Source organism: Rhinopithecus bieti, unplaced genomic scaffold (genome assembly GCF_001698545.2).
Source record: "Rhinopithecus bieti isolate Rb0 unplaced genomic scaffold, ASM169854v2 scaffold_13900, whole genome shotgun sequence".
Classification (NCBI taxonomy): Eukaryota; Metazoa; Chordata; class Mammalia; order Primates; family Cercopithecidae; genus Rhinopithecus; species Rhinopithecus bieti.
Window position 1 is genome coordinate 2,731,199 of NW_016808376.1, and position 26,950 is coordinate 2,758,148.

Here is a 26,950-nt window from a genome sequence, read left to right on the forward strand (position 1 = left end):
GGTGGTTCGAAGGAATATATGATGTAGAAATGAAAAGAATTATTGGCTTGTCACTCTAATTGATTGCACTAAATCCAGAAATGAAAGTGTTTTGTATTTATTAAGCCAGGAACATGACTGTCCTTTCATCAGCAAAATTATGAGCCGTCACATGTTAAGATACTGCGTTTTGATGGTGCAACTACAGAAAAGAACCGGAAGTAATGATGAGCTAGAACCTATTAGAGCTACTTTCAAACCTAGTTAGCGTTTGTAAGGTGGATATATTCCAGCTTCATTCAGGACAGTCGAAAAGCAGTTAGTTGCATTCAAAGGATGTTACCTATTCTGAGTATCTATAGCTTCAAAGCCAGGAAAATTGGTGTAAAAATTTGGGTTTGCTGTTTAAGTTATCACTAATGTATCCAATTATGTTTGTCCTCTTGTTTTATTCTCTAAATCCTTCTTTAAATTCATTCAAAAAGTTAAAAAATAAATAAAAGAGGTCCATTGGTGATGACCCTTTTTCTTAGTATACAGTGGGTTTAGCAGGCAAAAGGAGGGAAGAGAATTTCAGGTAGAGGGAACAGCACATGCAAAGGACTCAGTAGGAGAGAGAGGATTTGCTTGAACTAAGTGTAGGCTCAGGTGGTAGGAATGCGGAGAGCACCAACAGTGGGGTGAGGCTGGAGAGGACACGGGCACCCACGATCCAGGGACCTGTATACATGAGGAGGATTTCTGCCCTGTCCTAAGAGCAAGGGAGGCCATCTAAGGGAATTAAGTGGAGGACAGGCATTATCACACTTGGATTTTTAAAAGTGATGATGGCATTTGAGGTGATTTTGAGTCAGGCACTTGTGCATACAGGACTGGGCCTGGCAAGAGATTTCCGGCTGGAGGTGTGGAGTTAAGGTTCATCTGCGTGTAGTTCAGGTGAACATCTTGAGCCATGAAAATCTTGAGCAAAGATGAAATCATCTGGGGGGAGGGGTATAAGGTAAGAACATCTAAGTCCCAGTGTCTGGGACCAATAATACTTTGGGGCCTGAAGAGACAATGAATTTGTGAAGGAGATGGAGGAAGAACAGTGGCATAGAAGAAAACATGGTATCGAGTGAAGGAAGACAGAGGAGGCGAATGTTCCGGGAAGGGTGTATAGCATCAGTTGCTGCTAAGGGGTCTAATAAGAGGAAGACTAAAGAACAAAAGTTTTTGAATTTAGCGACATAAAGGTACTTGGTAACCTTAGTGGGAGATACTCCAGTAAAATGATGAGATTATAGGCTGGATTGGAACCAGCCAGCTATGGAATGGAAGGTAAGGAAAAAGGGGATGGTATATAGATGACTATTTTGAGAAATCTGGCTATTTAAAGGTGGCGGAGAGTAAAGACACAGTAATATCAAATGGCCAGGTAAATACAGCAGTGAACCTATTTATTTTAATCTTGTTTATGTTTTATTTATCGAGGCTAATTCTGCTGTAATTTGGATCAGTTTTCTACCTTCACGAGCGACTTAAGAGCTGCTGATCTGTTTGAATTGTTGTGCTTCCTTTAGTTCCACTTGGCCTGCGTTTTGTAGCAAGCCTCCAGCTGGGACATGCACCGGTTCTTGTGAGCAAGCTCAGGGGCATGACATTTTATTGTGCCAGGCATGCAACATGTCTTAGCTTATTCTTCACAACAACTGTATGAGGTTGGTTTCATTACCTCCATTTTACAGATGATAAAACTAAGATTCAGAGGAGGCTACTTCCCTGCCAAAGTCGAACATCTAGGAAGAGGGAGATCTGGGATTCAAACCCAGGTGACTCAGGCTACACATTTCCTGATTTATCTTCGACACAAAGATAACATCACAGTTGAAATAAACTGCCTTTCACAAGAGATTTTTCCACTCAAAACCCAGATTTGGGGGCTTATTTTTATTGCTTTTATTCATACAATCTGTCAGTACACAGCCAATTCAAGATCAGCTCCCCTTCTTCCCCACTGTTGCCTCATCCAGCGTGTCTCTTAACTGTCTTGCTGCTGGAAGTAGTTCTGAGAAATGAAAATAATAAAACCAGTTTATTTCCCAGAGGCTTCGGAAACACGTACAGGATTTTGTTTCTGGTGCTTCTCCAACCCACTGATTGTAATCTCAGTTCTTACCTGGGACCCCACGCAGGAACAAAACGGATCTGAATCCTTTCATATCTCACCTCTATTAAGTCCTGAGTCAATGGGGTCAAGTTGGTGACATGTTTGGACATGTATAGAAGGAAAACTGAATGGATGGAAGGCGTCATCAGCATTGTGACCATGACAAGTTGATCCCACGTTAAAATAGATATGTCGAATTGGCGGCGACACCATGGGTTTGGAGGTTGCCTTTTGGGTTATGTCCGTAGGATTTCACAGCATGGTCAAGTGGTCCAAAATGTGGACAGCTGGATGGGCTCGGTGGCTCACGCCTGTAATCCCAGCACTTTGGGAGGCCGAGGTGGGTGGATCATCTGAGGTTGGGAGCTTGAGATCAGCCTGACCAATATGATGAAACCTCATCTCTACTAAAAATACAAAATTAGCCTGGCATGGTGGCACATGCCTGTCATCCCAGCTACCTGGGAGGCTGAGGCAGGAGAATCTCTTGAACCTGGGAGGTGGAGGTTGCAATGAGCCGAAGTCACGCCATTGCACTCCAGCCTGGGCAACAAGAGAGAAACTCCATCTGGAAAAAAAAAAAAAAAAAAAAAAAAAAAAAAAAAAAAAAGATGTGGACAGCTGAGTTACACATTCCAAGTGACACAGAGGAAAGTTGATGGAGGTGAGGTCGAGCAATGTTCTTTTGTCGTTTTTTTCTTTAGGATCAAAGTCCCCATTTAATAGATGTTTTCAGCCCATGGAAGACCCTAATTTGAGAGAATTATGTGTTTTTCTCTCCTAGGATTTTGTTCCTTCTCTGCATCTCTCTAATGTTAACTTATAGAATGTCTGTTAAGTGCATGTGACAAGTTGTTTTTTTGCATTGAGGGAAAGATTTTGATGTCACCATGTGAGACTCAAGTCTTTGATGTTTAATTGTATTTTACCCAGATGACAGTGAATGGTTGGAAATTGTTTCCTGCATGTTGCTAAGACCATGACATAGTGGAGCCTCTACAGTCTGTGCTCACTTTGTGAGGCTAGAGTGTGACCACTGGCCCCTGGGAGGCCACAGCAGCCACACCCCGTTCTTTGACAGCCTCTGTGAGCATAAGGGACTCCGGGTAACATACCAGATTCTGGGCTCTGGGACAAGCCAGCATTATTGCCTGAGCTGATTTCACTCCCTCTGAATTTTAAAACAGAAGATACAGAGAGGCAGCCCCAACTGTAGGAGCACAAGAGTATCTCCCACCCCTATGGAGTCTGTAGATGGTGACGCTTAAGTTTGCTAACACCTCGGGTTCACAGGTATCACTTGAGTTGTGGAATATCCATTTGTTACTCATTTAGGTGAATCCTGATTTCCCTTTCTTTTTACATTATAAAACAGAGGTATGCTAACTGAGGATAGGAAGCAGATATCCCTGAAATAGAATAAAATCGGTTTTAAAACAAAACATTTTTAATAACTATATTAAAATGTTAATATTATACTAATAACTATATTAATATCCTATTACATTATATGTTATTACACAAATCATACTCTTATTATACAACATACTAATACAAGTTATATTTTAGAAATAGAATTATGATCAATAGAAGTACCGTTAATATTATTATACCAAATATTAACATGTCAGATCTTAGCAATAATGCTTGAATTATGCAACATTCACAAATCTGGACAGAACAGAGTGTAACACTGGCTGGTGACTCAGTGAGCCTCCTGTACTGCCCTCATTGTAGAAGAAACTATCCCTTAAGCTTTGACAATTCACTTTCAAATTAAGTAGCATTTTCCTCTAGGAAGGCTTTTTATTACATTTTGGTGGCACTTAAGCCCTCCAGCTGCAACACCCCTTACCCTAATGGTTTCGTCTTTTCAGTTAACGATTTCTAGGAATATCGACACGTTTATTTAAAGAAGAGGAATGGCGGTAGCAGCAGGAACTGAAACACGCCGGTATCTTTAGCAGTCGTCACCGCAACATACAGAGGGATGAGAGTCTGGAATTTAGTTCATATCCAGGCTTAATGAATTACTGGCTTGTGAAAGTTATAAAAATAGCCAAATTTGCTGGCACCTACTATATGTCAGGCACTGTGCCTAAAGACTTTGTGTGGACTCTTTGGTTTCAAGTGGAATGATTTTTATTTCACTCAACAGTGCTTCACTGGTTAACGGTGACCATGGCATCAGAATGGCCTTGGGCCTCACAGAGTGCTGATCTTACTAACGCCGACTGAGGAGAAGCCAGGTCTCCCTGGGGTGCTGCTAACATAAGGTGGTGGCTGCAGGCTGGTGGCGGGGAAACCCACAAATGTCCTTCGTGTTTTACCTAGTGGTGTGAAGCAGAGTGAGGGTTTAATTCACAATTTCATTATGTTCATGATTGGTTATACATTTTTAAGTAGTTTTCATACTGTTATCAAATGTCAAATAATTGAGAATATTCTTGTAATGGCCATAGAACTTGGAAGCTTGGAATTTGAAAACCTACCTTAGATAAGTGGTTTCTAGCCTTGGTGCCACGGCCCTTGAGGGGCTGTAGTTGTCAGAAGTTCTAAATCCTTGGACACATCAAGTTCTATCTACAGGCTAAAGCATATGTGAGTCTGTGTGTCTTACAACATCTGTTCAACCTATTTTGTTGCTTTTTTGATCAGCAAAATATCAATTTCAAAACACATTACCAAATTCAAACTAGCTTTGAGTTTATATCCTTTTGTATTTTTCTCAGTCATTGGATACCAGAAGTTCAACTATTATCCTGTGAGGGGGCTAAAACGTTTTTTAAAAAATATATTCATTAGGGTTGGGAATGACTGTTCTGCTGCTCAAGGGATTTTTTTAAAACAGCCCAAGATTGCAAGTTACTTAGTGACTGTCGCTTCCAGCCTAGGTCTATTCTTAGAAAATGTGTCAGCTTATCCTAAAGAAAAATTTCATCACTGAATTGAACCCTTCCATTTTCCAAATATCTTAGTACTGCCTTAGAAGTACCGTGGGGTAAAAGGGAAAGATTTATAGCCCGTGCCTGATTGCCGTTGGTTTGCCTAATTAATATTCACTATGGGATAAATTATCTGCTGCTATTTGAAATTTGCTAAAAGATGCCCTTCATTCATGTCTGCCACTATGTGTGGACTGGTATTATTGGCAGCACTTGTGTGAGCAGAGACAGAGTAGATATGGTGCAAAAAATACATCCAGTACGGCTGAGAGCATGGTGGCAATTCTGAGTGTCACAAAAGGTGTAAGTCATGTATGGCAGCTCTGAGCACGTGGACACACAGCTCTATTCCAGCCTCTACCTGGGAAAATATCCATTTCCTTTGTATGTACTCCCTGGTCTTGCCCAGCCATAGAACTATGTGTTATTCTTATGTTGAAATAGCTAAAACAAATGAATTTGGTCTCCACATAACAAATTAGTCAAAAGTTCACTTTCAGCTAGTCACTGGAATTTGGGGACGTATTTTCTCATAGACCTGGTTTGCATGTAGGTTCCCTGTTGGGCTGCAAGAACGACCTCTTTGACTCAGAATGGAATTGAAAGATGCTTTTGATTCTCTTGTTTCCTCTTGTCACTATGGGAACATGCTGCTCTGTCCTAATCACCTTGGCCCTGAAAGTGAATGGTCTTGTCGCTTGTCAACTGTGGCTTGACGGTCGTCTTCTTCCTTGGCTGGCTGAGTGGGAAAGGCAGGGAGTTGCCCCACTCTGTGGCTCGTTCATTTGTAAGGGATGTTCAGGAGTCATCAGAAGGCATGTTGGTATTGCTTTTACCACTAGCAAAAGCATAATGCGCTCTTCCCTGCCCTTTCAGCGTCCCTCTTCTCTCCCTGCCCCTGTCTCTTCTGAAACAGAAAAACGAAAATGAAGGTTAATGTGAGAACTGCCCAGTACAAAGATTATATTCTGTTTTACAGCCTTATTTATTCAGTAAGGTGTGGATAGCAGTCCTGATATATAGATCATGGACGATGTGATAAAGTTTGTGAGATGCTAATTGGATTCCCAAAACCGGTAGTTTGAAGGTGTTTTATTCTATCTGCAAAGAGCGCTAAGAAACTCAAAAGAAGGCTGCTGTGTAAATCAAGTGGATTAATGCTATGAACGTATGTATGGACTTAAATGTCCAGGGTCTACAGTGAATGTTGGTTTAGCATTCACTCAGAGGCTTGTCTTTGGGGGATAAAATGCAAAGCAGGTGACGTTGAGAATGAAATGGGGGTGATCAGCCATCAGGGTTCTTAGGAGGGAAGAGTGATTCCTAAAGGATCCAGGCAAGCAGGTGCTATGGAATGATGGTTGGAAACGTTGTAGGCAAGAAAAAACCATCAGTATTAGGGCAAAATATTAGTAATCTGATTAATCTCAATTAACTAAAACGTTTAATAAACTGCCAACATCAGTATCTCAGAATGAGTGAAATAAAAGCTTTCCTTTTCTTCCTGGTTTTGTTAGAAGTTATTTGAAAAATGATACATCAGCATACTTTGTTAGTGTGAGAAAATACCAATTAAGAACATTAGTTTGTTTTAAGTCTCTCGAATTATTTGGAAGGAAAACCAAGTCAGATCCATTGTGGGTTTTTGTTGTTGTTTGTTGTTTAAAGTGCAGGTAGACATGAACAAGCAGAAGTTAAAAGAGCAAATGGAATATTGATGATCATACATGGGGGAAGCTTGTTAACAGCACTGGCCTGGTGGACAGATGCCCAGCTTAACTCAGGTCAACTTTACTCCTGCTCAAGAAAGGTTATTGGAGGATAAGGAGGATACTATATGGAACTTTGTCTTAGAATTGTAAGTAATGGTCAAAGAGCCCAAATTAAGCAGCAAGCAAAAAGGGACAGAGTAGAAGAAGGCATTTGCTATGGGGGTGCATTAGCATTGCAAGGACATAGTCTTGATATGTTATACCACAAGAGCTGGATAAACGTGGCCTGAGGGCTTTAAATGCGCACTGCTAACTTTAATATCTGTGGACAGATCCAGATCCAGGGCTACTTGTCAATGCTCGAATGTTTTTTCAGGTGAAAGCCTCTAAGAATGCTTTACAGCCCAGAATTAAGTACTGATTGCTAACTCAAATTCCCCTTGTTACCACTGTAACACATAGCACCTGGCATTGCCTTTTTAAAACAATGCTGGCTGTAGGTGAAATTGTATGTTTAACCTCTCCTTTGGTGCATCCTAAAATGATGTGGATTCATTAAGTAAAAGTTTATAGTCGAAGAAGCCTTGGGTGGATCTATGGACTTAGGTCTGTTTTTAGCTTCCTTAGCCTTAGGAAAATTTAAATCACCTGGTTTTTAGCTCTGCACATCAAGGCTTTGGTAGTCAGTAGTATAATTTAACGCTTACAAGGGATTGACTGTAGGGGAACTTGTCTTGCAGATGTAACTTGGTTATTGATAACACGTAACTTTTGAAAAAAGCAGGTTACAATAAACTAGAGAGGTTATGAACGAAGTATTGGACTTGTGGATAATACTTAGCTTTGAGTTCTTGCTCTGTCATCGACTGCTTAGTAACCTTAGGCAAGTCACTTTATTTTTCTGGGCTTCAATTTCCTCCCCTATAAAATGGTGATTTCCCAAGTCCTTTGCCGTTTGGGAAACCATAACTCTGAGACAAGTTAATGTCTCCATGGTGATAGTAGTTCACACAGTGCCGAGGGTTATCATTATAAATACCAGATTTTCAGTGTACAGAGGGTTTGTAAGAACAAAGTGTGTACTCTGGGAGTAATGTGTGCCAACACCGGAACAAACCCCAGCAAAAGGCTTTGAGTGTGCGTGCTTTTATAATGACTACCATTGCCAGTCAATTCTCTCTTAAAGCCAAGTACAGGGAAAGTGAGGAAACACGACTCTGGAAACATCTGAAATAATCCCAAGTGGGTCAGTTCTGATGAGTCCTGTACTGTGAAGGTATTGTAAGGCTTTTATAACCAGAGACTTGATGCCCTAAATGTGATCAAAATACCAGAAGTAATGAGGTCAATGTGTTGGCGTTAGAAACTTCTGTCTTCCAAATACTGAGCCTTGAATATGTATGCTTTTGTCTTCTGGAAAATGATGCAAATCCTCTGAGCCTTGTAAAAATACCTATTATTAGTTTTATCAGCAAAATTTAAAGTTGAAACCAGAAAGCAATTAGGTTGAAACTTAGCGTTTATCGTTGTGTGAAACATTTCATTGCCCTGTAAGTGAGATACATTGAAGTACGGGGGTGAGCCTCTTGACAGATGAATTATGAACAGTTCACCCATAATCAAAACCATACAGTGCACATAAACATAAAATTAATTTCACTTTTATGGACTCTAGTCCCACAGCTTGAGAAATTGTTATGCGAGTAGAAGAAAAATATGTAGGACAAAGACAGTAGGTCTGACTTTCAAACTGCTACATCAGGATTTAGACATACGGTCACACCTGTAAAAGCATATTAAGAGTTTTGCAACTAAAGCCCAAAATAATCCTTGAGAAAAGCATACCAAAGGGAATGCAAAATAGAAATGAGAGCTGGGAAGTGACCTATGTAGGTAGGCTGAAGCAGACCATTGGCTGCTGGTTTGAGATAATTCCCTCCGACTGTTCGTGTTTCATCCATTTCGTTTTGAATGCTTTCCCTTGGAGGACAATTCCATAGTCTAATATATACAGATACTTGAGAGCTTCCTTAAGACATTCAGTCTATTTTAAAAAAATAAATCCTCTTCCAGTTGCTGTGTAATTGTTCTTCTTTGTATTATCCTGAAGGAAGTGTTGGGGGTAATGCATGCAATGTGATGGGAAATCGAGTTCAACATTTCTCTCTTGGGTGCTACAGATTTCACCTTTCATAAACTTATGCTTTGCTCAGAGAAAATGATTACCAAGGGAAGGGAATGAATTCACTGCTTTTCCAGAGCTGAACGAGTTCTACCTATAATAACAGGTGCCCATAGAGAATAACACAATCCCAAGTTGAAATAATCCTTAAATGTGTTTTTCCTTGGCTTCATTTTACTGCTTGACCCATTTCTAGAGTCACTGGTTTCATTCATCCAGAACCTTGTTCATCTCCAAATTCTCTACCTTCCAAAGTCTATCCGTACTCCCTACAAACTTAACTACTCAGAAAAGCTAGGTAGAGATGTAACACTGGACTTATTTAAAACCATAATGGGTGAATGAATAATTATGTCAGATTACAAAAAGGTGGGCGGTTCTTTCTCTTCATGCACGACTTGCAGAAAATATAAAAGAATCCGAGGCTGCCACTCTGTATTCTCTTACCTATTATGTATTCTTGGCCTGTGCAAGAAAAGACTCTAAACCTTTGGCTGCCCAGTGGATGCTGTCTGGGAATGATGGCGCTGTTGGGTACGTCCATTGCTTTGCTTTGGAGAATCATGCTGCTCCCTTCTTCAGCATAATGTGATGTGATTAAAGAATTAAGCAAATGCTGTTGGACTCAAAGAGATTTGTTTTACAATTGATTAAGTCACTTGAGCAGCTCACATTTTCTATTGCTATTGCTATTTGGAGTTGGTGTGTACAGTTGGGGTGTGTTGGGGTGTATCTCCTTCATGTACTGAAAGTATAAACATACTTACTCCTCTGTTTTACTCTTACTCCCTACCCTCTCTGGAGTTTTAAGGGGACTCCTTACATTTATTTGGCCTGGAAGTAAAACTGAAAACATTCTCAAACTTGCTGAGAGTGACAAGAGAGGGGTATCTTCGAAAATGTCTGAATTTCATACGTTTTTAGTACTTAACCTGAACTAAAGTCCTCTCACCTAAATGAACTCTTATTCAAAAATAGCTTTATGTTCCCATCTGTAGACCTTGGTTTTAGCAGATACCTATCTTTTAGGTTGAAGTACAACTGTCACCTCAACAAAAACGTGTGGAAAACGCAGACGGCCCATGGTATGGTTTGGCTCTGTGTCCCCACCCAACTCTTGCCTTGAATTGTAATAATCCCTGCGTGTCAAGGGTGGGGCCAGGTGAAGATGATTGAATTATGGGGGATCGGGAATTTCCCCCACGCTGCTGTTGTGATGGTTCTCAGGAGATGTGATGGTTTTATAAGGGGCTTCCTCCTTCACTTGGCACTCATTCGCACTCCTGCCTCCCTATGAAGAGGTTCCTTCCACCATGATGTAAGTTTCCTGAGGCTTCCGCAGTGATGCAGAACTGTAAGTCAATTAAACCTCTTTTCTTTATAAATTACTCAGTCTTGGGTATTTCTTCATAGCAGTGTGAGAATGAACGAATACAGTCCCCACTTTTTTAGGCCGTGGAATCTAGCAATTCAAGATGGAAAGAGAAGTTGTCACTCAGCTTTCCCTCTTGCGTCAACTTCTGCCATCACCTAGCAGTGTCATCACATATGATCAGAGTTACCACAGTACAGTGCAAACAGTAATAGCATTTAGTAATAAAAAAGCGAGATGACTCTGGGATTTGTTAGCTGCTGACCATTTTTACTACTTATAGCGCTAAGAAAAAATGAAACTGAACCATCCAGATTATAAACTGTTGTGAATTGCTCTCCAGTTTGTATATATTTCAGCCGTATTTATGAGAGTCAGTAAAGTAGAGAGGAAAGAGCTTTGCACTTGACAGATACTAGTTCAAATGCTGATTTTGCTACTGAGGGTCACCTTGAGCAAATCATTTAACCTCTCACAGCCTCAATTTCTTCATTTTAAAAAAGGAAATAACAGAGGTTTATTGTGAGAATTAAGTGAGGCCATATAAAAGATCTAAGTAGAGACCCCATTAATGTTAGTTCCCCTTGCTTTTTCTTCGTTTAAATGAACTGTATTTTTACAGGCCTTTTAAAGTCATGAATGGATAATTTTTTAGCAGGCGTCTAGTTCCTGGACCATGCTGGGTTCTTAGTGAACATTCATGGAATGAGCAGGTGGGCGAGTACATATGTTTAGTGGGATGTGGCTATTATTAGTCCCTCTATTAAGACTAGGGACATACAGTTTACAGTTTACCTGTGATTACTCAGAAAATGGATTCACTGACTACCTGGACATCTATAAAAATAAGTAGACTTTGTAAATTTCAGGCAAAGCCAGTGTTGGACATGAAAGTTTCTGTCTACATTAACCATTACCTTCATCTCTACCAGACACTCATTCTGTGAGAATATAACTGGTGCGTGATACTGACTTGGATATTGAAGGGCATTTTTGTTGTATGTTGTAGAGAGAACCTCATCTGGGTGGTTAATTTAAGACTTCTGTGATAAGCCCCTCTTCCGGAGGTGGAGGAGGACGCTGGACGGGCTTTGCAGGGACAGTCTTTAATTTCAGTGAGTCCTAATAGTCACTTAATGAAAAGAAAATTGTATGAACCACAAGTTGATCCAAGTCTGTTGGCATTGGAATTAAGTTGAGCCAGCTGCCAGTTTCTAGAGGCAGGCTAGGGCTGTCTGTCTCAGCCTCCTTCCCGTTTTTACTTTCTGAGTAGGCCCAGTCAGATGAATTAGCCTGGTGTTCCTTTGAAAAGCAAGTGTTGGTTGAATTTCTCAGATGTTGCTTCTAGCATCCATTTCATAGAAATAAAACTTAGAAAAAAATATTCTTTAAATGGTGCTTATTTGGGGATGGGGGCAATTCCAGCCTTATAATAAATTCATTAGTGAAGTGAAGACTTACTCATGGACATTGTTTCTAACAGATAAGGACTTTTATAAAATGGGACATGTTCTCAAGTTAATAGCATCAGCTAGAAAGTAAGATTTTTTTGAAGAAGCTTTTACAAAGGGATTTTCTGGTACCCAGGTTGGCAAAAAGACCAGCCTAGAGGGAAGGAAGAAAGAAGCCTTCAGGAGTTGGTGTCTGAATCCCAGTCTCATAATTGAAAGGGTGCTTCTTGAAAACTCAAGTTTAACATCCAAGTTCACTAAGTCATACCTGGGACAATTCAGGTTTGAAAAAACTGACTGAACAACCAGGGAAAGAGCATTCCTGTTTCTGATAGAATATTTTTCCCAGGAAAGATGGAAATTCTGCTTGAGGAGCCTGCTTCACTGTTTTGGCACTGAGGGATCTGATACCAGCCAGAACCTGGAAGAGTTGAGATAGAAAAAAATAAAGAATAGGAGATTTCATTAAATTGACGTGTTGGAACCTCTGAAAGGGTTCTCATGGGAGACGGATTCAGAAATAGATGAAAATTTGTACAAGGAGTTTTTGACTGATTTGTTTTTTCTCTGGCATACTTGACACATTCTTTTGCCCACTCTGGTAAATAAGTATTGGCAAAGGGTTGCTAGTGTGTATCAGCTGGGCTTCCTTGATATTCTCTCCCTTAAGAAAGTAAGATTTTCAGGACACATTCGTCACTTAGGGATGCATTTTCCCCAGACTCTGATGTCCCCATTATATTGGTGCTGTTTTCCATGCATTTTTAAGTCATGGAGAATCAAATAAAACAAGCTTTATTCTGGGTCTGATAACACATCACCCTGGCCTAGTTTTCATTCCCTGGAGAGACTTGCGGATTTGCCTGTCACTATGGCCAATTTATCACAGAGTGGCCCGTGTTCCCATGGCCTGAGGCTGGGGGCTGCATCGCTTGCTTCTGTTTGGACCCAGAGTCCTGTGGAGGGCAGGAGTAAAGAAGGTGACACCCCCTGTCCACCCTCACACAGCCCCATCTCTGCTCTACCTCCAGGGGCTCTCTCAGAATCCAAATCTGTTACAACTCCAAGAAAACAGCAAAAAAATGATATCCTGCTTCTAGCTCCTTCCAACAGAGGACCCTAAAGAGAGTCTGTTTAGTTGCAGCCAACGGGTGAACTTTGCTTCGTTGCAGTGATAAGGATGAGCTGTATGACCTGCCCAGGTGCTGGTATCTATCTCCAAACTCTCTTCCCACTAGTTTTTCCGTATTTCCAGATCACTCAGCTGTTTGTTCAACAGGAAGGTACTGATGGCTGGCCTGGGTGAGGCACTGTGCTAGGTCACCCTGCAGGGCAGAAACTGAGTCCTTAGGAGACGTAAAATTGGTTCCAGATCCTACTTTGCTCTGAGTGGAGAGTAACTATGTAAATCACTCCTCTTCTGCGGCTCTCAATTCTCTGATCTGTAAAATGAGGGGATTACTTAGATGAGCTCTGAGATCCCTTCCAGTCCTAAAAATGCTATGATTTTCAGATTACAGATCTCTGGAGTCAGTGTTTCACATTTCCAAATTTAAGATGAAAACCACATTCTTTGAGCTCTTGGCATGAAGTGCATGCTGTCTGTGAATAAGCCGTGCTTCATGACCTGCTTGCTTCATCCGTGGTAGAAACAATCTGTTGACTGTAAGATACTTCTTGTAGATGGAGAAAGAAGCCACGTTTGAGCAAATTGGTCCGAGCTTGTTGTCCTTCAGATGGTGTGTGTGGAGCAGCCCCTTGGCATGCAAAGACTAGCTGTAATATCACTAGTGTCTTACATTTAGAATGGAATGAGGTGAAGTTACTTTTTCCTAATATCTCTAAGCTGAATAAATAGATGTCAGATAAAAAATTCCATTCATATAAGAATAGTATACCTCCTCTCCCTTCATGAAGGAGTCAGCCATGAGGATGGATTGTAACACTGGGTCCCATCCCAGGACACAGTGCATCCTTCGGCTGTGATTGTTATCTTATCCTGACTGGCAGTGAGGTGAGGGGTCAGGGTGACCTTTCTGTTCATACCACGGAATCTGTTGACAGCTGACACCTCTGTTGGGAAAATAAAAATGAACTGGGGAAAGGAGTGAAAGGACCATTATCACTTTGACAGATGCCCATGATTGGAGACCATGCCAACTGGTGAATTCCTAATAACAGGAAACAAATGTGTATTTTTTAGCTTCTTGACTGCTCTGTGAAAGGGGCTTCTAGGAAGGAACCCTTTAAATGTAATTGAGTTTAAATAACAGGGATGGGAAGAGGCCACAGCCAGCTGGCCTAGGAGTAGTGTGATGATGGTGGTATCTATTTCTGTCATGGAGGGGTGTCAGGGCCCCAAATGACAAGCCTATCAAGGATGGAAAATAGCTTGGGTCTTCCATGAAAGTTTTTACTAAGATAGTGTTAGGCACCCTCTCTGGAACCTCAGTTCAACCCTCTGCTTTGACCTGCTTTCTCCTTTGCATATTCCATATTTCCCCTTTTCCTTCAATGGCTGATTCATGTAGTTAATTGCTGCCCCCTCTCACAGAGCTGAGTGGTTGAGAGCAAGGACTCGGGAGTCTGACAGCTTGAATTGGACTCTGGGTTCCACCACTGACTTGGGCAAGCCAGTAGACCTCTCCATACCCCAGTGTCTTCATCATCAGAAAGGGGATGATGATGCCATTTTCATTTAGTAATAAGGGAGAATTAGATCAGAAAGTGCACAGAGAGGGCCTTGAAACCAAGGCTGACGTGTACTGACCATGTCTTCGCTCTGTGCTTCCCGTTGCCAGTCTCAGCAACCACGGCATGGACTGTTTCAGACACGATTTACTGCTCCCTCAATCCGGGGGGCCAAACCCCACTATCGAAGGTTCACAGCTGTTACCAGCCCACTGTGAAGATCCGGTCCACACGGGTTGCCGGTGATCTGAGCAAGTAATGTTTTGGCAAGGAAAGGAAACTGTCGCTTGGAAGATGCATTTTCCTCCAGAAGAATTTCCTTTCTGGTTTTCTGATTGGATGTAACCCCAAGAAGGAAAATAACTCAGTTCCACAGCTTAGGTTGAGTAACACCTTTGTTGATAGTGTGTGCCGGGTATGGTAATGGAAACAAACGCAAGCGAAGATGTAGTTCTTGTGTTCAGGGTCCTGTTGGCAGCCAGAGGAATCCATGGACACGAGATTGGCTGTAGTTTTGAACAAATGTAGGTTAGAGGTAGATGCTGTGCTTAGGTCCTTAGTGGGTTGAAAGAAGGTGTGCATCAGTGCACAGTTAAGTGTGGTGTACAAAATGCTACATTTGAGATAGAAAGACTTTGGGGTGCTGAGTGGTTAATGTCATTTGGAAAGGCTAAAGATGATGTCTCAGATTTTCACTTGGGCTTAAAGAAAGATGGATAGTATATTAACAGGCAGAGTCAAGGGTGGAGTTGAGCGAGAAAAATGATAGTCATGCACTTAAATGCGCAATTGGTATAATTCCCAAGGACTCATTTCTGCTTTTAAATTGAAAATGAAAATACTGCTTTAAAAAACTAGTCAATTTACTATTGATAAAGAAATCTAAGATTCTGCCTGACTAGCAACAAGTCCCTAGGAAAGAGAATAAAAGAAAAGAAAAAAAAAAACCACGATGTTATTTTCTAAGGTCAGTCAAGAGAATGTGAAAATTACCGTCTAGAGAATACAAACCCCACAACGAAGAGGTCATTATTGTCAAACTGCTAAGGTCATCAGTATATATGCTTTTAAATAAACCCAATGATCCTCTTAATATCATTATGGAAATTCTAGGCGCTAACGTATTAAAAGTATCCTATTGGGATGTTGTGCTATTACTGTATTTTTCAAAGGCTCTGGTTTCTGAAAATTTTTACAAATACTCTGTGGCCTTATTAGTTGATAAAACAATGATATTCTCAGTATTTGAATTTACTCTTTTGGCTTTCATTTATGTAAAATGTTGAGAATATGGCAGTGATTTTATATTTAATTATCATGTTGTTCTTCCCCCTAAGGTAACAAAAAAGAAGAAGTATAACCTTAAGGTTTAGTAGATACTGTCATTGAAGACATTGGAAGTCATTTTCCAGTTCTTTATAGACGAGAAAACTAGACCCAAAGTAATAAAGTGCCGTGGTCAGCAGCACACCATTGTCAGTGACTGGTCTGGGTCTAGGAGCCAGACCTTTTGACTCCTAATTTGTTGTTCACCTTTTTGTACCATAATCCTGTTTATTGAAAAACATTGGGAACCTATATATTTGAGCCCGCATATTAGAACACCGGGAATGAAGAGTCCAGAAGATTGTCAAATACATTTTGATTGGCAAATTGTTATTTGGCAATAACAACAATAGCTAACATTTACGAAGGTCTCCTAAGCGCTTTCACGTGTATTAATTCATTAAATCCATCACAATGACCTTGTTATTGGTACTGTTGCTTTCCCCAGCTTACAGCTGGGCCGTTGAGGCACAGAGAGTTGACAAGCTGCCTAAAGTTACATATTGGAGATTCAAAAGCAGGCAGTCTAGTTCAGGGCCTGCATCTGCTTCCCCAAGATGGGATCTAGTCATTGGGAGTTTTTTGTCGCCACCTCCCCATCTGCCTTGTGTCAGAAGCAGTTTTTATAATGTCATATTAACCACACAGTTAATAAAATAGACCATACCACCGTTTGAATCCTGGGTTGCCGCTCCATTTCCAGAAATGCATAGAGCATAGCACTGTCCTGCATTAATCCAGACCTTCACAACAATCCAGACCTTGTCTGTCAACTCTCTGTGCCTCAACGGCCCATCTGTAAACTGGGGAAATAGTACCAATAACAATGCCATTGTGATGGATTTAATGAATTAATACATGTGAAAGTGTTTAGGAGAACTTCGTAAAGGTTAGCTATTGTTGTTATTGCCAAATAACAATTTGCAGTCAAAATGTATTTGACAATCTCCTGGACTCTTCATTCCCGGTGTTCTAATCCATGACTCAAATCTGTAGGTACCCACTGTTTTTCAATGAACAGGATTATGCAGTACCATCTGGAAGAGCCGTACAGCTGTAGGGCAGCTCCACTGAGGAGAGAGCGGAATCTCCCCAGTTAAGCAGGTGATTTAAACTCCCCTGGCATTCGCAGCGATAACAGCCGTATTTTTCCCTCCGCCTGGCCTGTGTCTTGACTTTGGACAGGAGTCCAAAGTGAGCTGCGTCTTTGTGTCTGCTCCCTGCACTTCGGAGGGTGTGAGCTGCACACTCCCTACCCAGTTCTGATAGGGAATGGGGATTAGACTCCAACATTCCAACGTCATTATGTAAAGGAAAATGGCATCATTCAGAGAGGTGGGGCTGAGCAGTCCAAAATGTTTGATAACACTGAAACAGCGTTTTTCCTCTTCCACGATGAATCCATGTCTCCATTTGCATTTGTTTAAAAAAAAGAAAAAACTCCTGACAGCACCAACAACACGAGAGATGCACAGCCTGAGCAATAAATCTCTCGAGGCATTCAGCAAGTGCCACAGGGCTCATTAATCTTGATTATTTCCCGTAATAGATAACTTCACAAATCAGCTATTATTCCTAATCACGCACATAAAGATAATGGATGGGTAATAGCTTCCTGCATGGTTAGACCAAAATAAAATTTCATGTAAAAATGTATTTCTACAAATTCCAGGGAAAGGTGTTTTCTTGCTTTCTTAAAGGGGCAGGAGGAGATGGGGGAGGAACCACTGAGGGCAAAATTGATCCTTGAGGATTGGGTTTGAAGGAAGAATTAGGTCTCTCTGATTTTCTTGGAGACATTCACTGGCTTGTGTGCCACCCTGTCGCTGTCAGGTGGTTTTGAGAGACTTGGGGGTCACAGGAGGCTACAGAATTGTGCAGTTCCAGTCTCTAGATGGTGTTTGGGAAGACCGCTCCTCCCAAAATACAAAGCACTGTGACGTCAGTGCTGTCTTACATCTTCTAAGGATGGCATTGGTGTTGGGAATGTTTGCTGAGTTTGAATTCCCTTATCTTCCCAGGGTTTGTGGATGACCCCAGGAATGCTCTTCATATACCAGCTCCCGAACCGAATGAACAATGAAAAAAGATGAATGGGTGACGAGAGATGTGTTTCGTACATGTTGGGATGGGGTGTGGATGATAAAGTGTTGGTGTTGTAAGCAGGTGACACTAGACGAGAGTAAACCTAAAGAGTCCTAGGATTCGCAGGTCTTTTTCAAGGACCAACAACCTATGTCTGTGGAGTGCCTGAAAGAGTTCTAACTGAAACTGCCCAGGTGAAGGGAAGTAGCAACTGGCTTCTGCTTTTAAATTATGCCCTTCTGACCGCACCTCGACTGACATAGAAGATGGTGCTGTTATCACACAGCAGCGAGCTGCAGCTGTCTATCATTTTCTTCTCAAAATGCCAGTGCGTTAAAGTAAGGCCTAGAATGAGATGCATCACATTTATGACAGGATTTGACTCCATATTATTCAGTCAGTCAGAATAATCGGCCTATCACAACAACACATACCCACAGAAACATCGTCTCATAACACGTGCCTTTGAACCCCTTGCATTGCTGGATAGTACTAGCAAGTGTCTGTTCTTCTATAGCCTCTTCTCCAGGCACCTAAAGTCAAAATTTCACTTCAGACTTCTCTTTTTACCTGCGGTGAAGTAGTTAGGCTTTATCAGAACTTCCAAAGGAGAAGGAGGGCTGGTCTGCTTCTCAGGACCTCGCATACTATACACCTTTCTTAAATGTTGGAGTAGAAGATGATTAACTTTTTTCCTGCCCGTGAAGTCTGTTCTTCTGATACATTCTCCACCATGGCAGAATCACCAAATGCCCTTTAGGTGGAAGGCAGTGTGTTAGGCATTAGGAACACAGGTGTTAAGATGTGATTTGAGCCTTTAATGAACGTTGTGGTTCGGTAGAGGAGGTAAGATGCAGAAGCAAATGCCCACAGGCGAGCAAAGGTGACGTGTGCCAGAAAGGAGGCAAGAGCAATGCTGAAGACGTTCAGGTGAGGCAGGGCTATGCATTAAAGGAGGCACGAGTTTGTACCCATCACTGTGAGAGGAAAAGACATGAGAGGCAAAGAGTGAACAGCATGAGTGAGGCATATGCATAGAAACACTTTGGACATCTTTAGAGGGCAGTGACCAATCCAACCAGATGGGAACATCATCAGTGGAAAATGAGAGATAAGGCAGAGAATGTGATAGGCTGAATTTTAGAGAACTTTGCATGCTGGGCTAAGGGGTTGGACATTGTTCTCCAGACATTAGAGATCTAGTAAAGGATTTATAGCAGGGCATGGCATGGTTAGACCTGTGGTTTAAGAAGATGAATTCAGTAATCTATAGAATGGACTAGAGGAGGAGGAAGAGCCTAGCAGAGCCGGCGTGCATACCCCTGCTCACCTTGATTTCTCAAATGATGATGCTTCTCAGCCATGTGAATGGATGTGCAGAAACACACGTCTTAGGCAGAGGGAGCCAGGAAGAACTGGTGGTTTTGTTGGGTGTGGCGGGTACTGCAGTATAACACATCATCCCAAACTTAGTGGCATAGAACCTCTTCCTTATGAACTCTGTGGATTAGGAGTTTGGACAGGGCACAGAGGTGGTGGATGGCCTGTCTCTGTCTGACAGTGTCTGGGAGCCTCAACTGGAAGGATTCAAATGGCAGGTGACTCAGCTGGCTGAGGACTGGAGTCATCTGGAGGTGTCCTCGCTAGCACATCTGACACGTGGGAGGTGTTACTGGAAAGCTGGGCTCATCTGGAGCTGTTGACTGAAGCCCATGCGAGCTTCTCCTGTGCATTGGGCTGCCATTGGCACAGCTGCTGGGTTTGAGAGAGGCAAGCTTCCGTAGCGGGGAGCCTTCCAGTAGAACCAGGAGAAAGCTGTATGATCCTTGAGAGAGGTGAGCTTCTGTAGTGGGGAGCCTTCTAGTGGAACCAGGAGAAAGCTGTGCAGTCCTTTTCAGCCTAGCCTCAAAAGTTGAACAGTGCCACTTCTGCCACATACTGTTGGTGACAAGAGTCCTAAGAGCCAGCCCAGATTCAAGAGGAGAGGATTGGACTCCCACTGTCAGTGGGGATGGCAGGGTCACATTGCAGAAGAGCATGTGGGATGGGAATAATTTCCGGAGCCGTCTTTGAAACACACAGTAGGCCACAGTGGAGGTTGGCAGCTGATGGCAGCAAAGATGACTAATTCAGTTAACACTTGCTGAGTTTGAGGTGCGCATAGGATTTTGAAGGTGAAAAAGACGTAGTAACTGAAGATACAGGAGTTACACACCAGTCTAGAGACATGGAAGACTTTTAAGAAAGGAGATAAAAGCAAACAAGGTAGCCAGAGATAAGCGTAACTGCTGCAGGCATCTCGACACTTAGAAGACCAGGATGAGGAACCCAAGAAGGGGAGGGACAGGCGGAGGAGCATTTGAGCCACGGTGGCTAGATGAATGAAGGGCGTGAAGAAAGGAGTGTCAGTGTATGGTCTTTGAAAGAGGTTTCAGTGACTGGTAGAAGCAGAAGCCAGATGGCAAGTGCTTAAGGAATAACGAGGTAGAGAGAAGGCAGAAGCCATGAGAAGTAGTCATCCTACCAAAAAGATACATGCCCCCATATGTTCATCACAGCACTGTTCACAATAGCGAAGACATGGAGTCAGCCCAGGTGCCCATCAGCTCAATAGTAGGCCTAGGGAGCACCTTGAACGCTATGAAGGGAGACAAGGGGTAAAAGAAGTAGCTGTGGAAGACTTAGGAAAAGAGAGAATTTTTGTATATGTATGTATTAAAAAGAATAAATGGTAGTTTTTTCCTCCCAGATTGAAGGACTTCTTATTTTTGACCTTCAGAAAATATGGAGTACATCGTGTCTGAATCTGGATATGCCTCTTTTACGTATTTCTTTCCCCCCTCCCAATTAATAAAAAAAATCAAATGAATTTCTGTTTTCTGGTGTTTAATCATTGGAAAAGGATTTTATAGGTTACAATACTCAGGCATTTTTACAGACTCACTTGAGAGAACACTGAAAGATTGATTTGTAATTTGGAAATGTACATATTGAAATTATAGTATTATATATAATCTTGAAAAATTAGAGGCAGCCTAAATATCCAGCAATAAGAGAATAGGTAAAGATACTATGGTATATCTACATAGTAGAATACTTTATAGGGATTTAACATTAGAATGATAAGGAAAAAGGCTAATATTTACTGATTATTTTCTATTCTCTAGCGCTGGGCTGGGACAGAAGTGATCTAATGTAATTCCTGAAGCGTTTTAAGAGGGTTAGATCACACTATCATCAATGTTTAGGTGAAAATTGATACCTAAGTTAATCATATGTGCATATGTAAACAACTTGTTAATAAAAATACAGGCTAGAAATAACTGATGGTTATACTGGAAGAATAAATCTGTATGTTTTCTTCTGCCACCTAAATGATGTTATTTTTTAAAAACAGGTAATCATTGTATTGAATATCATACTCTTATAATCCTTAATGTGTTCAAGATCATGTGTAGACTAAAACATCAATTATGAGTTACCTTCTGAAATTCCTTTTGAATAGGATGATTTCAAGAAAAAAGATGTAAAGCAGTAAGCCTGTGGTATGAATGTTTGATTCTCCTTTTTTGTCTAACCAGCTTCCTAACATAACACGTTAGGACACAGCTGCTCCTCCCAGTCCTTGACAAACACTACATTCAGGTTTCATCATTTTCATAAGTAGCCATTGAGTCAGCTCAGTAGAAGACATTAAGTGAAATTGCTGGTCTCCCAGGACAGGGGAGGTAAGGCTGTTCTCCCTGGGGAACCGTTCAGCAAAGGAATGAAAATTTTGTGAGAAACGTGGCCTCCTTTATAGAAGTTAATCAAGCTGTTTGGGGCTTGAAAAAATACTGACCTCCATGCGTAGGACCTAAAAGAGATGAGACCTTGAGTACATGGCACGTCCCTTAAAGAAAGTTCACGTGCTTTGGCTTTTCTTTCAATGCCTTTCCTCATTTTTTAAGGACAGGGTAAACTAGACTTGTGAGGAAATACTACATTGCAGGCTTCCTCAGTCAAATGAGAATGTTCTCTACTGATTGACAGCAATACAAGGAAAGGTTACATCGAAGATGGAGGTGAACCCGAATTTTTTCCCCTACCAACCTAGTAGCTTCTGAACTCATTTTGTGAAATGAAACTGGGAGAAAAATTTAACCCACAGAAAAATGGGGAAAGGCAAGCAATAAAATTGCCCTAAATGACTAGAAATGAACTTACCACTGTCAAAATCTTCTCCAAGTTAAGCACATGACTCTCAATCAGACACAGAATGGACAGTTGTCAGAGATGTAACTCGTTCACGAGGAAACCAGTAAGATGGTAATGTTGGCTTAAAGAGCATTTGCAGAACCTGGTATTTATAGGCATTTAGAAAAGCAGAATAAAATTTCTCAATTATATATAATAGTATCAATATCTTAGAAAGTCATAAAACCATAACCATTGGGATGATCGTTTCAACTAGACATACATCTAGAATTTAATCTATAATTTCTGATCCAAGGCCAAATAGCAAAATCAGAGATAGATCCTCCTTCTGAGAGAATGAAATAATCCCTGTACAGGACTCTGAAGGGCCCCAGTATGACAGTGGAAGGGTACGGTCTACCACCTTACCTTATTCGTAGGTGTTACTTATTCTTAACATCACACAATTTTTGCTTTTCCCATCAACTTTTAAACACGTTTTAGGAAATACAGTACAATTTTCAGCTTCCTTTATTAGAATAATGATGCTGATCAAAACACAAACAAGAGGTTGTTTGCGGATACCACTTTAGCCTTGATCTCAGGCCTTGGCCCCCTTATTCCAGGCATTGTAGGGGAGAAGACATTTCTCACCCACTGCAAGGTTCACAGCTGAGACCCTCATAACAAAAGATTAAGAAGAGAGAAGCAGACAGGTTTACTTACCGTTACATGGGCACCTTCAGAAGGAAATGAAGAGCCAAAGAAACAGGGAGAACTGTGTTTCTAACGGTCGTGCAGAAGTGTGATTGGAGGAAAGAAGGGTAGATCTCATGGTTTTGAACTAAGGAGACTTAACAAGGCTTGTTTGTTCAACTTCTCTGTGTTCCTGTTTCTTCAGAGATAGGGAGGTTCTTTTATGAGGCCAGAAAATTAGTTCCAGGTTTTGTGATCACTTCAGGGAAGAAGGCAAGAGTGGCCCTCTTACCTGTGCTGTTTTCACAAATGCCAAGATGCCACAGTTGGGGATAGCATGGCCTGAACCCCATCAGCATTCTGGACTGATAAATGAACACTCAGTCCACAGCTGAGTGAACCCATCCACCCATAGGAACCAGATATCTTACTTTATCACCTCTAAATTTGCAGCCCAATGTTTCTTTGCACTTCTCTGTTGGGAGATAACTTTCCTGGCATTTCAGATGCTATCCAGGGCAATTCTATCCACTCCACTGTGTAATAGGCTGTGCGTCTTGATTGGCATCAGTCTTAATTTCTTACTCTGTCAGGCACTTAGCATGCCGATAGATGCAAAGTGATGCGGTTACTTGTAATTGTCTCCTCCAGCTTTTTTGCATCCACTGTTGACTTCTACAGAAGAAGAAGAAGTTCATGCTGCTGTCAATCATTTGTGGGACATTTGGTCTGTTCCCTCTTCAGACAGTGCTTTTCGGGCCACAGTTTGGTGTTTGGGAATTAATGTGAAAATTCCAGTGGACTCTTCCCAGGGTTCAGGCTTAGTCTTGAAAGTCCTAACACCCAACATTATTTTAGCTACATCTCAGGGTGTTTCTGTCTTCACAAAGGGTATTGTGAAATTTAATAATACTTTTTATTTATGTAAGTAAATCTGTGGCATGCAAACGAGGGATGTGGAGAAGGATGGAAAAGAGGAGGAAGAAGAGTAAGAAAGGTATTACCAAATCAAATCAATAACCCTGTGCATATCCCAGCTCCATCATTTCAGCAAATTACTGCCTTCAAGTCATCAAATTGAGTGTTGTAGTGAAACTGTTCCTATATGTCAAGCAAAGCTTTACGCAAACTTGATATAATCTACAACTATAAAACAGTTCACCAATTTTGATTCATCAGGGAGCGGTTTTTTTTACTTGCCTTCTCCAGGCCCTTTTTACAACTGAATCAGCCAGTCAAGTCCGTTAACATGGCCTGAATTGTCTGTGTAATCTCAGCCTACCACTTATTTTTCGATCTCTGTTTTACAGTTAGAACCCCAGCATGGCTGACTAAGAAGGTCAACCTGTGATATAATTATGATGGCTTCAGATTGTATCTCTACCCTCAGATGAAATTAACTCTTCTAAGGTTGAGTCAGTGTTTTCCATCATTGTCATGGACAATTAGTAGCCACTTACAATTGGTTACAGTTCGTTTCTGCTAATGGCATTACAGATGAGATCAGACCAACCACAGGACAGTCGACATGAGTTCTCAGAGATCGGATGTCCACCTGGTACTGGAAGCTGTTCCATTTTTCAGGCCAGTTGATAAAGCCACTTTCTGTGTGTTGCAGTGCTTTATTTGCCCTGGTGTTTATGAAATGTGTCTTTGTGGCAAATTAACTTGCTGGCAACCTAGCTGCCTAACCGAATTGAATTGCAGAACATTAACTTTACACTAAGTACACAACAGTGACAAGAACTGTGTATTATTTTAGAGACAAAATAATCTGCTATTTTTCTAAAGTGCCAGCAGTTGTAAGCATAGCATTGGAAGAAAAGTTTGTCCAAATTAGCCGTGGTTATAGAGGTTCTGGTTACTAGGATATGCAGTCCACTTATGGGCAAAGCGCTGCATTGTTTCTCTGAAACTACCTTGTCTGTCTCTTCTTCCTCATTCTTATTATAATGAACTTGGGAATGTTTAGTAAATCAGGTGACTTGAAATAGTTGAATGTTTTCCAACCTTCTCATACTGAAGTGGTGGACAATAAAACTTCCATAGCAGCCAGCTTTTTCCTGACAACAATTTCTTTGGAAGGGGGAAAAAAAGCAAAAGGGAAGTGAGAGCTGTGTCTATATGTTAAATACATCTGCTGATTTATTTTTAAAGGTAGAACAGAGTGTTTTAAGCACTCCGGGAAAGAGGCTGCCCATCATGTGTCCATGTCAGAGTGTCTGTCATTTGGTTTCTGAATCTTCATGAGGAAGAATATTTCCCTGACATACAAAATACCTTAGCCATCGGATGAGCACACTCATGAGACTGCTTGGTGTCATCCCCTCAGTAGGGGACATTGACGAGAACTCTAGTGCAAAACCTTGAAGGATACACTGTACTTGTTTTAATTGCATATCATTTGCTACGTTAATTAATGTGTCCATTCTGATTTCCCAAAATGGCAAATAATGATGTGTGAAAACAGTATAATTACATTTTTATATTTTTGGTAGAGTAATAACTGGATTCGATTTGCTTTTGATCTTGAAAGTTGTTTATCATTCCTGTCAGTCATCCATCCCTTTTAATTATATTGATGTTCGTTGTCGGTTTTTATTTTTAACGAGGCACCCAGATCAGCAATGGCCTTGATGCGTGGCCCCCGTGATACTTTGCGCAGGAAGTTTACAAAACAAAGTTTCTTTCTGTGATTGTTAGCAAAATGCTTTGAGATTCTCTCTTTCTGAGAGAAACATGCACATGTAACACACGTCAGCAGGCTACTAAGCAGAGTTTGTGACTTCATTAGAATGAGCATCCTCGCATTTGGGTGGAAGTAGCACGATAGCTGGCGGTTGTGTGCTGCATCATCCCAGAATGTGTCATTTGGGTGGACGTCACTGAGGACCGTGACAGAGTCCCATCCGTGACTGTATGTAGCCGTCTCAGTGCCCCCGCATTCGGCATGTTTTCTGCAGTAGCTCATGAGTTTACCTGGAGCTAAGATGAAGCTAAGAGATGTTTTTAAATCCACGACCTGCAGGGGGAGGGCAGCTGAGATTTAACAGGCATGTAAGCTTGCATATCTTTTGCCCATATTTTTGACTGTAACAATGGAGTTGTCACTGGGAAACAGCGTCCCAGCTTGGGAAAAGGCCTGTTGCCTTTCAACTTGAAAGAGGTTGTGGTAGAATTTTTGTTTGGCGACCAGAAAAAGAGACTGATGGAGGCAGGCACGCAGCACTCCCCACTAGGAGAAGGTGGTGTTGGCATTCATCATCATGACAGGAGACACTTCGAAATGAAATTCTCACAAATTATGAGGCCAACACATAGAATCAGGAAGAAAGTGATGAAACTACTTGTGAAACTCCCTTGTGAAAAAGGATGCATTTATTTTAGCTGATTTTTAAAGCAAAGCTATCTTTTAAAAAAAAATCCTTAGAATTTATAGTGTAACATTTTGCCGTATTTATTATACATTATCATGAAAGTGTGTCTGGACACCTACTTCGCATCCATAGGTATTAACAGCTCCTTCTACCTCCTTCAGCCTTTGTACTGGTATCTGATTTCGCAAAAACAAACAAGTAGCCTCATGTTGACCTGCATTTATTTGAAACGCATTATGCACCAATGCAGAGGAAATGCATTTACTTCTACCTCTGAACAACTAGAGCTTAAGTAATGCATTTCAGGAAGGTAATCTGTTAGAATAGCCCTCTTGAGAAGTGCCATGTTATGAATGGATTCTGCATTTAAAATATCCATTTTTGTTGCCTCCCTCCTGCTAATTACTTCTTTCTTTGTCTTACCTCTAATTTGCATGACTTGAGCAGAACAGAGGGAATGGAGTCCGCTGTTTCCCCTTCACGAATCCTTACACTTAGTGGCAACTGAAATGTTGACTTAAGCTCGTTTCTGTGGAAGGGAAACTGCATTGCCAAGGAAAAGATAATCGCTAATCACTATATCTAACTACAAAGAAGAGTAAATCACTAAAAACAAATTAAGTATCTTAAATAAAAATAGAAAATAAAAGCAATTAAGAATCGAGGAAACCGCTGCAATCTCTCAAGTCTGTTGTGCGGAGCTAACTGAAAGCAGCCTGTGTTGGGATGTACGGCCAGACTGGGCATGGGCAAAGCTTTTCTCCATGGAACCAAAATGACAAAACCAAACCAAACAAGAACCTTGGCTT

At 41.3% G+C, this 26,950-nt stretch overlaps 1 protein-coding gene and 1 long non-coding RNA gene across 14 annotated transcripts in view; one reads left to right on the forward strand and one right to left on the reverse strand.

Annotated features, from left to right (window-relative positions):
• The window catches only part of CELF2 (CUGBP Elav-like family member 2), a 558,220-nt gene that overhangs the window by 286,161 nt on the left and 245,109 nt on the right, over positions 1 to 26,950 (forward strand). The window lies entirely within an intron of this gene.
• LOC108538535 (uncharacterized) lies at positions 5,690 to 26,671 on the reverse strand. Its single transcript, XR_001888106.1, has 3 exons — positions 26,565 to 26,671; positions 22,099 to 22,231; positions 5,690 to 5,980 (listed from the first exon to the last, which is right to left on the reverse strand). It is a non-coding gene; the product is annotated as an uncharacterized LOC108538535 (long non-coding RNA).